Source organism: Equus caballus, chromosome 14 (genome assembly GCF_041296265.1).
Source record: "Equus caballus isolate H_3958 breed thoroughbred chromosome 14, TB-T2T, whole genome shotgun sequence".
NCBI lineage: Eukaryota > Metazoa > Chordata > Mammalia > Perissodactyla > Equidae > Equus > Equus caballus.
The window spans coordinates 41,612,746-41,626,758 of NC_091697.1; positions in this window are offsets into that span (position 1 = coordinate 41,612,746).

A 14,013-nucleotide genomic window follows, 5' to 3' on the forward strand; every position below is an offset into this window, starting at 1 on the left:
ACGTCATCATTTCCTAACTGAACAGTCATCTTCAAAGTGATTCAGTATTTTATTTAAATACCTTTGCTAATTATAAGCCAACTCTAATGGATCAGAATTCTCCAGTGGTGATTTATGTTGGTGAGCAGAATTCTCTGGTCATTTGAAGATTAAGTGAAAACGACTCAGCAAAACGAAACCTCAGAAATTGAGGAGAAATGAGTTTCCTTCTTGCCTTTTGAGACATTCTTGAATAAAGATCTCATAGGGTCATTATCCTTAACTCCCAATGATCAAGAGTAACAATGCTGCTGTTGTAGGTGGATGGATAGGAAAAAAAAAAAAACACTAAAATTGAAGCTAGTAATTTGGTTGTTTGATTAAAACTTTGGTATCTTTTTGTTTTCTCCTCATTTACTTTTTTTCTCTTGAAAATTTATATCCAAAAAATTATCATTTACTCATTCATTCTTTCATTCAACAAATCTTCACTCATACCCATCAGGTGACGTGTATTGTTCCACGTTATGAATTTCCCAGCCTTGAAAGTTTACATCTAGTAGAAGAAATTATTATTTTTGAAAACCATTACAAAATTGATTATTTAAATCTAGTGATGAAGTGTGCAACAAACTATGAATACAAGTACTAGGGGACTACATAAAAAAGGTGTCTGGCCAAGTCAGGGGGAAATAGGTTTAGTGAAGCATGGCATTAAAAAGGAAAAAGAGTGAGTGTTAATTGAGAAGCTAATTTGTCTATATACACATACCTACACAAGCACAAATATACATGAAGAAAGCTTATATTCCAAAATGAAAATTGAAATATCACAAGTTCCAGAGTTAGCTTAGTTCATACAAAATTAGTAGGACAAAGGGAGAAATTAAAACTAAATTGTTCAGTGTTACCTTATGACTGACCTCATCATCTCCTCATGAATTCTTTGTGATCTCTGAATTTTAGACTAATAACAGAAGAGGCCAGATAGTAAACGTGACTAATAAAATATTGATAATTTAATTCTTCTGCAATGTGATAGGGACTTCTGAGCTCTCTAGTAATTCAAAAACTTAGTGAACTGAAGCAATGACATTCAGAATGTTGCTTGCCAAATTAGTTTGTCTAGCCCAAAGAGATACAAGAGATTCTTTATTTCAGACCCTTTGAACAGGTGTCAGGAGGTGCAAGAATTCCCTGAAATTGTATTCATAATTCTTTTCTTTCTTTCTTTCTTTTATTTTATTTCTTTTTTATTTTTGAGGAAGATTAGCCCTGAGCTAACTACTGCCAATCCTCCTCTTTTTGCTGAGGAAGACTGGCCCTGAGCTAACATCTGTGCCCATCTTCCTCTACTTTATATGTGGGACACCTACCACAGCATGGCATGCCAAGCGGTGCCATGTCCGCAGCTGGGATCTGAACTGGTGAACCCTCGGCCGCCGAAGTGGAACATGCACACTTAACCACTGCACCACTAGGCCAGCCCCTGTATTCACAATTCTTAATGTGTACTTTTTTCTTGGAGAGAAGGTTTACAGCTTTGATTAGCTCCTCAAAGTAGTCTGTGACTTAAATTATTGTAATCACTATTGCAAAGTGTCCTTAACGGTCTTACATAAAGACACTCTCTTAATGGACGAGTTGTAGTTGAATGAGGCATCAAAGGATAATTGAAAAGTATCAATATTCCAACACAAAAATCCAGTATGTATGAGTATTAGCTGTACAGTGGTGTGAGCCTGCTGGTGCTGACTTGGACTGGTTCATGAAAGCTTATTGTTAAATATTTAGGAATTTTGTAAGCCTGCTTTCAAAAGATTGGTAGCTTGAAATCAACCACAGTGGGAATATTTATACCACAGAAATTGGCAAACACTGCACATTGGGGCTTTCCCCCCAGAGAACTAACTTATCAGCATACCACTAATTATTAATATGTGGCAATCTGCCATCTTGCTTTAAAATGTGTGATTTGTTTGTAGAATAAATGCCCAATAACACTATTATAATTATAGACCACTTAGAGTTGTGGTTAAGTCATTGAAAAAAATAGTCAGTGGACCAGATTTTGATCCAGGGGTAAGAGAGAAAATAAGCTAAAGCATGCTAATTATGACATGAAAGCCTCATCAGCATTTTATAATTAACCTAGAGTAGAAAAATTACTCTTGGATGCTGTCCATTAATATTAGTGGAGAAAATAGCAACAGATCTACTTGTTATCTTCCCTATACATCTGTTTTTAAATATCCCACGGGATTCATTGTAAAAAGACACAAAATTTCCACATTCTCTCTACTTGGCTGGAGATCTCCATTTTTAAATATGTAAAAATGTACTACATAAACATTATAAGGAAGCTTGATGTTGTACTGCCTTATACAAGCCACACAAAGTTTCAGTTTACCCAAACAAGCTGTTCCTTCCCTTTTTTCATCCCATTGAACCATTAAATCACATTTGAACTCTTTATTAGATATACATATATGTTATACTTTAGAAACATTTTCTAGGTAATGTCAATGTTTGGAAGTTTTAACTAATCTACTCATGACCTAGAAAGTGTTGCCTATAGTAAATTATACCATTGCCGCTGAAATATACACACGGTGAAAAATACATACCGTGAATTTAGTAGGCTAGAATTGTTAGACTGAATTGGCGTAAAAAAAAAAAGATTATTTAAAAAGAAAAGCAATTCATTATTTCCAAAAACATGAAATAATTTGTGTGTTAGGAAGCCTACTTAATGCATAGAGAAGAACGATTTGTGAGTAAATAGATATTTTGAAAACAGCTCTTAATGAGGCTTGGATAAAGCTTATTTGGATATTACACCAACAAAAGGAATATCTTATCATAATTTTATGCTTCCTTATGTAAGTGTTGAAAATTTTAGGATAGACCTTGACTTTATTACCAATTCTTGCAACTTTGTTAAAAGGAGAGTATTGTTATTATCCCTCCTTTACAGTTGAGAAAATAAAACTTATCCTCACTTTACACTTGGGAAAATAGATAAGTACAAAGTCTGAGACAAATGGCAGTAGGTATTTACACCTCACTCGTATATCTGCAGGGTAGCTGGGGCGGTTCCACTTCACCCCAGGCTGGGGTACTGACAGGAGGCACAGGGGCCACTTGGAGTATTTACTTCTCATGGTATGTAAGTCACATGGCCAATCTCAAAGTTAGAGAACCTAGAAGTACCTTCCACTCACATGAGGCCATGGCCCCTCCAAGGGGCTGTATAACCAACCAAAGGGGAGTGAATTGTCAGGACTAAGGACACACATCTGGTAAGTGGTGTAGTGAGTTCAAACCCAAAACTCTGTGACTTCAATGTCTGAGCTCCGCCATTACACTACACTGAGCTCACGTGGGACTCTATTTCATTAATATCACTGAAAAAGCCTCTCAGTTTAATATCATTCCCAAATATCATCTCTTCATTTACTTCCCATTAAATCATTAATACAGATGGAAGAATAAACACAGTTGTCAAGAGTGTGGACACCAGAGCCAGAGGCCTGGGTTCAAATCCTGCTGTAACATGATTAGCTGTGTGACCTCAGTCAAGATACTTGATCTCTCTGTGGCCCAGCTTCTCCATCTACAGAATGGACATAACGACAGTATCTATATCACAGCGGTTGCATTAGGATTAAATAAGTAATATACTTACGTCTTTATGTTACAAATATTTGTAATGCTCTCAGGATAGCTCCTGACACACAGGAAGTGCTATAATAAGTGTGAAAAAATGATAAACAGGAATGGGGACATGTATTGTTTCATGAAGAGATATTTTTTAATCCCATTTCACTTTGTTTACAGGTTTTAGAGAATATTACTCTCTTTGGCAGCATTCAAATGTAAGATGATTTAAATGAGCTCTACACCAAGAAACATGTCAGGTGTTTTTTGCAGTCATTTCCACCAGACAAACGAGCTGCCCAAGAGTCCACCACTAACTGCTAGGATTTCATTAATAACGAAGGCACGAATATGTATTAAAGATTGTTTATCTGTTACATGAAAGATTAATCAATATTATGATAGGGCGGTCAGCAAAACCACAAGGTGCCCAGGCTGCTAAGGACGGCCAAGCATATTAATTGTTTTTGAAGGCCTTTGAACTGTCTTCATTTGGGGAATTAAATGTCTGGTTTTGGGCTCTTAGAATTAGAAGACAGAGGGCTAAGGATCCAACTAATGTGATCGTTCTAGCATGGACACCAAGCTCAGAGATGAGTAACAAGGAGACAAGCCTCAGGGGGTTCACTGTTACACTATTTCCAGCGCTTGTAGAGACGGATGTTTAGCTGCATCAAGGGCCTGAACCTCAATATCAAATTTGTATCCAATATGGCTATTTATTGAACATTGACTACAAGGCAGATACTGGACCATATGCCTGATGTCTTTATCAAGTAAACCTCATAACAACCCCCATTTGATAGACAAGATAACTGAGCCTTAAAGAGATAACTGAGCTGCCATTCATACAAATAAATAAGTGAGAGGGCCAGGATTCAAAGGCAGGAAGTCTGACCTGCAACCTGTTCTTAACTGCTGTACATGCTCTATTCCATTCCCGCCCCCTCCCAGCAAATACTGAATACACACCAAGTGGCAGACATTGAGCTGGATCTAAAAATACAGAGAATAACAAATAAGTCCTTATCCTCAACCTATGGCATCTATGGATATTCAAATTTACTGACCGAATCGAAATTTATATTCACTCTTTCACTATCTATTCTTAACTGTGGCCCTGATTAAATGGAGACATGCAGTCTATTTTGAACTCCTATACAACTTGTGAAATGTATATAAAGTTAGAAAATGAAGGAGCTTTCAAGATCATCTAGCCCATTCTTTCTATTGTATGTCAATAATATTTAATGAGATTTTTCCAGCTACTGTACCAAGAACTTTACATTTTTCATCTGATTTAACCTTCTGAACAACCCGAAGAGGTGGGCACTATTATAATCACCATCCCATAGAAGAAAAATACCCTGAAACAGAAAGGTTAAGTGACTTACCCAAGGTCACACAGCTAATAAAATTTGAAGATGAGGTTTAACTTAGTCAATTCTAAGTCTAGACATCCAGTTCTTAGCTACAAATCTATATTACCTGCCTAAAGCACCAAAAAAAGGGTGGTTTGTCCAAAATAAAACAGTGAGTGGCAAGGTTGATATCAGGACTGAGTTCTCCTGACTCCAGCCTGTGGCTCCTCCCATATCTTACTACATTTGAATGAAGAAAGAGAACCTCCAGCCTGGATAATTCAGAAAATAAAGCATAATCTAAAACCGGTATAATTCTTAAACACATAATATTGGTCTTTGTACTTCGTTAAAGAAGATTTCATTAATAGATTTATGTCTATTTGCTTAGCTATAAAATTATTTTGTAACGCCCATGTACAAACGAATTCTCAACAGAAGGATGTAGCTTTAAAACATGCCTAGGTATGTATTAGGTGGTTCACACTAAGAATAACAAAAAAATCTAAAATCACACTTTGAGTCAGATTGAAGAAATGTCTAAGAATCTAGTCTTAATCTGTCCCCTGTAATTTTTACTTACTGAGCTGTCATTGCGTTGTAGTATAAAATAAAACGAAAATTGCACCAGACACTTGCTAAAAATGGCAAGGAAGACTTTATTCAAGACCAGTAATGAGCTCTAGAGACTCTTAAAATAGGGGAGGGAAATCGAACTCATCTCAAATGTAACAGGACCAAGTCGGGATTTATGGCCTATGGTCAGTATGAGGAATTTGGCTCGGTATCAAAGGTGGGGGAGGGGAAGAGGAGGTCGATTAGATAAAGGATAAAGGAAAAGAGTTTGATTGGATATCAATGGTAAGAAAGATGCTTTATAAACTGGCTTACCAGGATTCTTTGCTACAACTTGACTCAGACAGACCAAAGATGAGGGCCAAGGAGAGGCCTCATCAAAAAGAGGGCTCAAAGGAGGCTGACTAAAGTTTGGTCAAGGAAAGACTTCTTGTCAATGGTGTTTAGGAGGTAAGGATGGCCACAGGAGGAAGCTATGGCAGATGGAGAAACTTCCCAAGTGTTACAAAGCACTGGGCCCTGGAAGATGATGCTTAGAAAAGTTGTGACTTGTCTGAAATTTTCCCATCCATCTTCTTCTCAACTTATTTCCCCTAGAGTCTTCCCTGACCATCTTTCCTCTTACTATAAATTTCCTCAGGACTTGTATTAGTTAGGGTTCTCCAGAGAAACAGAACCAATAGGATGGATGCGTGCACACACACACACACACACACACACACAGAGGAGAAGATATTTATCATAAGGAATTGGCTCGTGTGATTATGAAGGCTGAGAAGACCCAGGATCTGTAGCAAGAAAGCTGGAGACCCAGGAGAGCTGGTAGTACAGTTCCAATCTGAGCGTGAAGGCCAGAGAACTACGAAAGTAAAGCTGGTGGTATAATTTCCAGTCCAAGGGCAGGAGAAAACCAGTGGCCCAACTCAAGTAGTCAAGGAGCAAAGTTTCCTCTTACTCAGCCTTTGTTTCTATTCACGTCTTCAGTTGATTGGATCAGCGCAACCCACATTAGAGAGGGCTGTTTGCTCTATTCAGTCTACTAATTCAAACGGATTCAAATGTTAATCTCATCCAGAAACACCCTCATAGAGACACCCAGAATAATGTTTGAGTAAATGAATGGGCACCCCATGGCCCATTCAAGTTGACATATAAAATTCACCATCACCGGACTCGTGTACTTTCACAATCACTTCTCTGGCTTCTGGAAATTAGTCTCTGTAGTTTAATTTTCTGTGGAATGAACATGATTCATGCTTAGTATGAATAATGTCCCACCCCATCCCCATGCCCTGACACAGTCACTAGAAATACCCTCTCAACTCTAGGCCTTGAATTTCTACCTTAAAAGACCACTTCTCTTTCCAATTACAAATACTCATACGTTATTAACACCTGTGTATTCATTAATTCATTGATTTTTTTCTTGATGGAAAAAACCCAAGATATTACAGACAAGGAAATCATTTTTTTATGTTAGATTTAGTTTGGCTCTGCCTAGATCTGTGGTCCTCAATGCCTGGAGACATTTTTTATTGTCCAAAATAGGGGGCTGCTCCTGACATGTAATGAGTAGAGGCCAGGGATTCTGTTCAACATTCTACTATGTCCAAGACAGCTTCATCCACAAGAACAAAGAATTGTCAAACCCAACATGTAAGTAGTGCTGAGGTTGAGAAACTCTTGTCTAAAAGAAAGAGAGTTGGACTTCCTTAGAAGAGAATTTGATTGTTTGTTGGAAAAGAATATCCAAACTAGAAGAGATCTTAAAGAATGTAATCAAACCACCTTTCTTTGTTGACATGGAAATCAAGATTCAGGACTTAAGCTGTTGATATTGTCGTTGAAAATAATCCATAACCAATCTATAAATGAAAATTTGGGAGAGTTTATTCTGAGCTAAAATGTGAGGACCATGGCCCGGGGTCTTTATTCCCAAAGGTAGAAAGGGCACCAAAGAAGGGAGGTGTACAGAGTGGTTATATACCCCCAAACAGGATACTTCACATATGATTGAAATGTCCCTCCCACAATAGTCACAAGATTGCCCTGTTGGCACAGTGCTTGACAGACACAGCAGGTAGTGGGTCTGCTATCTTGGTGGGTGTAGCAGGAGGCAAGTCTTTTGTCTCGAGCTGGGTGGTCACAGGTGAGCACAGCAATCAGTTCCTAGCCTAAAGAAAGATGCTTAATCCTTAAGGAAATGCCAACATTGGGAGGGGGAGGGAAGTTGCACCTTTATCTCAAGGGCCTTTGTTCTCACCATAGGGAATATCTAAAGCAGATATACAATGCATGCTCAATGGCCACGGTCAGGCCCTTTTGGAAAGACAAGGTCAGGCCGAATTAGGTTTACACCAAATGGCTTCCTCATATACTCTAATATATCCTATTGCTTGCCATTTTTATTTGTCAATATAAAACAAATAAACAGCCAGTTATTTTACCAGCAGAATGGGTTTATTCAAGAATTGCAAAGAATTGCAATTCAAGATATGTGGTCTATGGCAAACCACATGGAAATAAATGTTCTTTTATGAAGTTTGGAGGGCAGTATTGTAAATGAACACTTCATTAAAGGAGATTGGGAGTTCAAAGTGTAGTGGCTTTTCATTGGCTGAGTTATGGTAGTCTCTCATTGGCTGAGCTGTTGCTGGGCAAAGAGGAATTTCTTCCTTCCCTCTGCTGGGTTAGTAAGTAGTATCACTTCCTGTCAGAGACACAAAGTATGTCTCTTCTTTTGGGGGTCTGTAGTGTGCATTGAGTGGCACATGCATGAGAGCTCTCTCTTCTGGCCTCCTGATTCCACTTTAAATGAGATTTTCATTAATTAATTTTCACAAAATAAAGTGCTTGGAGTGTGGCAGCTGGTCAGCACAGAGGAAGGACCAGAACCCATGTCTACTGACTACCAGTGCAAGACACATTCTGGTTACTCAGCCCATAAAATAGAAATCTGATAAACCACTGAACACTATTTTAGTAATTTTTCAAAAGAGAAATAATTTAAAATCATGTAGTTGTAAAATCTGTATCTGTGTTGGGCAAACTATAAAATGTACCCCTAGAATTGATGAGGATTTTTAGGCTGCTTAATTTTAAAATGGCTTATGATGAGGATTTTTAGGCTGGTTAGTTTTAAAACTACAGATGAGATTCAGGCTCCAAGGAGTGGAATTTGTTTTGCCCCTTTGTTGGGAAACATTTACATTTCTAAGGGAAACCTCTATCTGTGAAGATGCTCCCTCTCTGTGCCAGGAAGAAGGGGGAATGGTCTTATCTCTAGAAGCTCTTAATGGGGAAGGCAAGAACTTAAGTTGGTTGCTGTCTGGCAATCTCATGTAACTGGTTTAGGGTGGTGGCGTCTAACCTTTCTAACCTTTACTTAATCCGATTTGATTCTTGTCTAAAAGTCATGGGATCACCCAATGACCAGACCTCACCCGCACTGATACCATTTTAACTATTTTTCATGTTCTTTCTTTGTCTTGTAAAGAGATGACTCACATACCTATGCCTTAAATTTAGTCCTAACCCTCAAGTCGGGGCAGCAGCAGAAGCTCTGACTGCCCGTGGGTCCTGTCCCCACGCACCAGCTCTGCCTGCCCATGGGTCCTGTCCCCATGCCAGCAGGGGCAGCAGCAGCGGCTCTGCCAGCCCATGGGCTCTGTCCCCATGCCAGCGCAGGCAGCAGAAGCAGCGGCAGCAGAAACTCTGACTGCCCATGGGTCCTGTCCCCATGCTATTCTACTCTCTAAATAAAAGAGCACTACTGCCAGATCTTGAGAGTCTAAGAAATCTTTCTTTCGACTCCTCGGCTCACCGACCCCGCATCATTTCTGGTGGCCCGTACAGGGACTTGCTTCATCGGCTTGTGAGCTTGAGTTCTGGTAAGTGCCCTTTTTCCTTTCCTTGTGCCTTTCTCTTTTTCGAGGATGGATCTAAATTCACTTCTCCATCGGGAACTTTCTTGGATGGCTGTATGAATCCACGTTTGCTGCCCATGGCTACTCTATGGGGCAAACTGTGGCATTCAGCTTGAAGAGAATCAGTACCTTAAGCCTCAGGGTGATGGAGAATGAATTAATCCATTCCTTCCCGACTCTATCTCTAATAGACAAATTTTACGTGGGCGCGGGTCGGCCACTTAGGTCATTAGGACGGCCGCCAATCTCCAAGACTCCCGTGGAAGGTTTCTTTTCCTAAGGCTGGATTGGGATCCCTCCCTCTGGCACCTGAGCACGCTCTGAACTGTGAGGGAAGGTCCCAATCGGGACTCCAGTTCAAGGAAAGTACCAAACTCTAACCTTTGGTGGAGTATGGGAACCCCTTCTTGGGAGAATGGCTCCAGGCTGCAATTGGGTAGAATGTCCCCCAGACTGGCGGAAAATTCCTCACTGTTTTTCTCTATCCTTTATCCTGGGGACCATTCACCAGGCACCTATTCCTGCCAGGCAGAATAGGGAAGATGTTCAAGGGATGCCCCCATCATCCCTTGCTACAGGAACCCCAATGGGGGGATTTTCAAGGTAATGGCTCCTTTTCTTTCTCCTTTTCTCTCGGGGACCATTCACCAGGCCTATGCTGCCAGGCAGAATAGGCACCAGGCACCTGTTACTGCCAGGCATAACAGGGAAGGTATACAAGGGATGCAACGCCGGGGGACGCCCCCATCACCCCTTGCTATAGGAACCCCACAGTAGGAATGACGGGTAGGACGCTGCCCTAGGTTCAGGGGGGATTTTTCGCGGTAATGGACCCGTTTCTTTTGTCTCACTTGGAGTTACAATGGCCATTTTCATCTCCTTTTGAACTTTGCAACTGGGAAACAAAGAAATCTTTAAAGAGTAAAAGGCTCCACCCCTGGGAGCCCCAACTTTGGGCTTCTGGGCCTGATCACCCCAGCAACCCTAAGTGGGGGTGCCCTTTCTTCCTTCTGGAAGAAAGGCCCCAGGCCATGGTTCCTCATAAAGCTTTGTTTAATTTTCCCTTGCTATTCTGTCTCATGTGAATTTAATTCTTTCTCCAGCCGGACGAACCCACATTTGGGAAGAGGAAATGTCTTCCTCCCCTACAGTTTTGGTGCAGCCGGCAAAATAAAATTTCACTGGCTGGTAACTGCTTGCTCCTGGACTGCTGCGGCCGAGAGATCCCGGACCCCTGACGAGAGCCGGCAAGAGGTGAGAGTTCTTACCACGTCAGTCTCCCGGATCTCTGCCTGCAGGCTCCAATGGAAGCAAGAGTGGTGAGGGGTTTTTTTGCTCTTCTAAATTTAGATTACCAGGAGAAAATGTTGGTGAGGCTAGCTTCTCAGATTCAGGGACTATACGATTTGAGTACTCACTGGTTGTAGATCCTTTTCCTCCCAGAGATAGACTTTTCCTTGTCTCTGTCTTTTTGTTTGTCATAAGACACAGGCATCTCTATAAGCCTGTTGTCTGGGCTTTTTGTCTTGTTCTATGTCTTGAGAGCTTGGTTTTCTGACCTTTCTGGTCTCCGCCAGCCAGTCACATAGACTGCGGCTCTGGGAAAGTTTGTCTTGAGAGCTTGGCTCTCTTCGTCCGGCTGTGTAAGCTCTCGGGGAAGTTTGTCATAAGAGGTCCCAAGTGATTTCATAAGGGGCCTTTGTCATCTCAACCTTTGCTGCTTGCCTTTACTTTCTTAGGCTATTTTTGGGAGTGAACTTTCTGGATCTCTTTTGGGGACGCCTCTTTGTCCTTGGTTAAGCTTTGGTTGAGTCACTGTTAAGATCCTACTCGTCAATTCGGCCTGATCACCCCAGCAACCCTAAGTGGGGGTGCCCTCTCTTGACGGTTGACTCATTATTTTAGTCACCTACTGAGTCGGTTATGAGGGTAGGAGACCTGTGAGTCATTCTGTGAACTGTCGTGCTAGCATAGTGTGTCCCAGCACGGGAACTGTTGTGTGACTCTTATCTTGATAACCCTCTGGAAGAGGCCAGGAAGGCCAGGTCTGATCTCTTCTTTTCCTTTCTTTGTCTGTCTTGTTCGTCACCTCCTTTGTTGTCACCAAGTCGAGGTTAAGTTCAGGCTGGACCTGAGCAGAACCTTGACCTTCTGTAAAATCAGAACTTAAGCCTTTTGCCAGGGACTTAACTCTCAACCTTGGCACTGGGAGTGCCTCCAGCCAGTTCCAGGCCTTTTTCTCCTGCTTCCCTGCCTCAACTGTGCTGGCTCGGAGACAAAGTGCCCAGGCTGAGCGGGACTTGACTAAATCTTATAGCTATGTCAACACCCGCAATCGGCCTCTGCACCCTTTCTCCAGCTGCTGTCAGTCAGACACTGGCTTTACCGCCACAGGGAAGGCCCCTGAGCATCCCCAGAGACCCACCCTGCGGATGCATTCTAACTACATCTGGGAGAAAAATTGAGGGGTTTCTCTGTGCCTTTGTGATGCAGCTGGACAGGTAGATCAACCTGGAATGTAATTTGAGTTACAATCCAGCTTCTGGGAAATCAAGAGCAACTGTCCTAGAAAATCCTTGCAAGACTGGAAATACAGCCCTAGAGGCAGTTCGGACTCCACCTAGTTCCTTTATCACGAAAAGGATTATCATCTCCCCTCTCCAGGAACTACTATCTAAGCCCATCACTAATTCCTAAGGCTGAAGCAAAAAAAAAAAAAGGAAAAAAGAGAGGAGGGGAAAGGCAAAGCGGCCATAAGCGTGCCCTTGCAAAAATCTAGCATCTTGAGTATCTTCTCCACAAATATTGGTAAAAGAAAACAATAGCTGTGTAGTCTCTGTGTACGTGTGTCTATGTGTACGTTACATGTGTGATATTTTACCTCCGGATGGTATTGCCAAAATTAAGAGCTCTGTTTAATTGGCTTAAAGTAAGCGCTTACATAAATTCTAAATGTAGTAGAAATTAATCCAATGTCTTTCAAGTTAACGTGATGTAAATTAACCTTTGGTAAATGGAAGCTTATTTAAGTTTGTTGGTTTGATTGAGAACAGTCTTGTTGTCAGAGTTGTCGGTATTTGCGTACGATGCAGGCATGCAGCCTGGGTTTCCTAGTCAAATAAGATCACGTTGTCTGTTAAATTCGTCAGCAAAATAATAGCTTTAAGTGATGACCAGTTTTGTCTAATGTCTCATGACGTTTTCGTAGGTAATCTGAACATAATTATTGGAAACAAATGGTTTAAATAGATAAAAGTGGGTACAATAACTGTTTTATGGTCTGTATACTTGGAAAAAAAACTGCTTTGAAATTCTTTTTGGTAACAATCTTGAGTTTTGCCAAGTTAAGTTAAATGATAAAAACCTGAGTATCTGGGTGGTTTTTGAATTGGATAGAACACTGAAACATCATTGCTAAACATATCTAAGTTAGTTACTTTTGGCTTCTTATGGCAGAGGGGCTAAAAGTCTTTAGGTCTGTTACTGTAAAGCGGCATGTTTCTGAAATAATGAAGTGTTTAGAATGCTGATATAAAAGATTGCTTACCTTTTCAGTGTTTACTAGGGTCTGTTAAGGGTTAAAAGTTCTAAGTAACCTATATAATTAAAGCTACTGGGAATTAATAAGGAAAACAGCTCTGTATTCAAGGAAAGTAAGGTGTAAGTTTTCAGTAAAGAAGGTACAAAGAATGGAAGTATTTTGTTTGATGGGTTAAGAAAGATAAATTTGTCCTAATGTACTAGAAAGGAAAAAAGAAAGACTGGGACAAATTCTGAAGGCAAAAAGAAAGTTGTAGAAGGTTTGTGAAGGAGAAACTCTGAAAGGAGTTTTATGACTGGTGAAGCAGACTAAGATTAAAGTAAATTCAATTAAGTGAATGAGTTTTAATGTTAAAAATAAGCTGGTACAGAAATTAAAATTTGGTTTTCTCTCAAAGGATAATTTTCTTGAACTTTTGGCCTGCTCTAACTCTACCTAAAAGACAAAAATCTATGTTTTGTTAAAACAACTTCTTATATTCAGAAACAAAGAGATCTCTTCTAAAATTTTTTGACTGTGTTGTTTGCTCTTGACCGTCTCTGTTGTCACTTTGAATGGATACCTGAGCATTGTTTAACAGTGAGCATTGTTTCCTATTTGAACAAGTATTTTAAAAACTTTTGATATTTTTGACAAGCTTCTGCCTCAAAAATACTCAAATCCTGAATGAAGGAAGGCTTTCTTTTAACCTGGTAGAAGGAAGAGAATTTCTCTGGGAATTTTCAGAGAGCCCCTGGGACTTCACAGAGAAATTTGCTCTATCTTCCTATAAGGTGGAAGATTCTAAACTAATTAGGCTTATTTGTAATGTTAAACTACATGGGAAGCACTGTCAAATAAGCGATGATAAACTTTCTTAGGTGGTATTATGTGGGTAAATGCTATTAACATAGGTGTCTTAAAATTATATAGCATTCCTAAAATTTTGATCTGTCCTGGTTATCGGTTCTAATTCCAATTGTTATCTTGA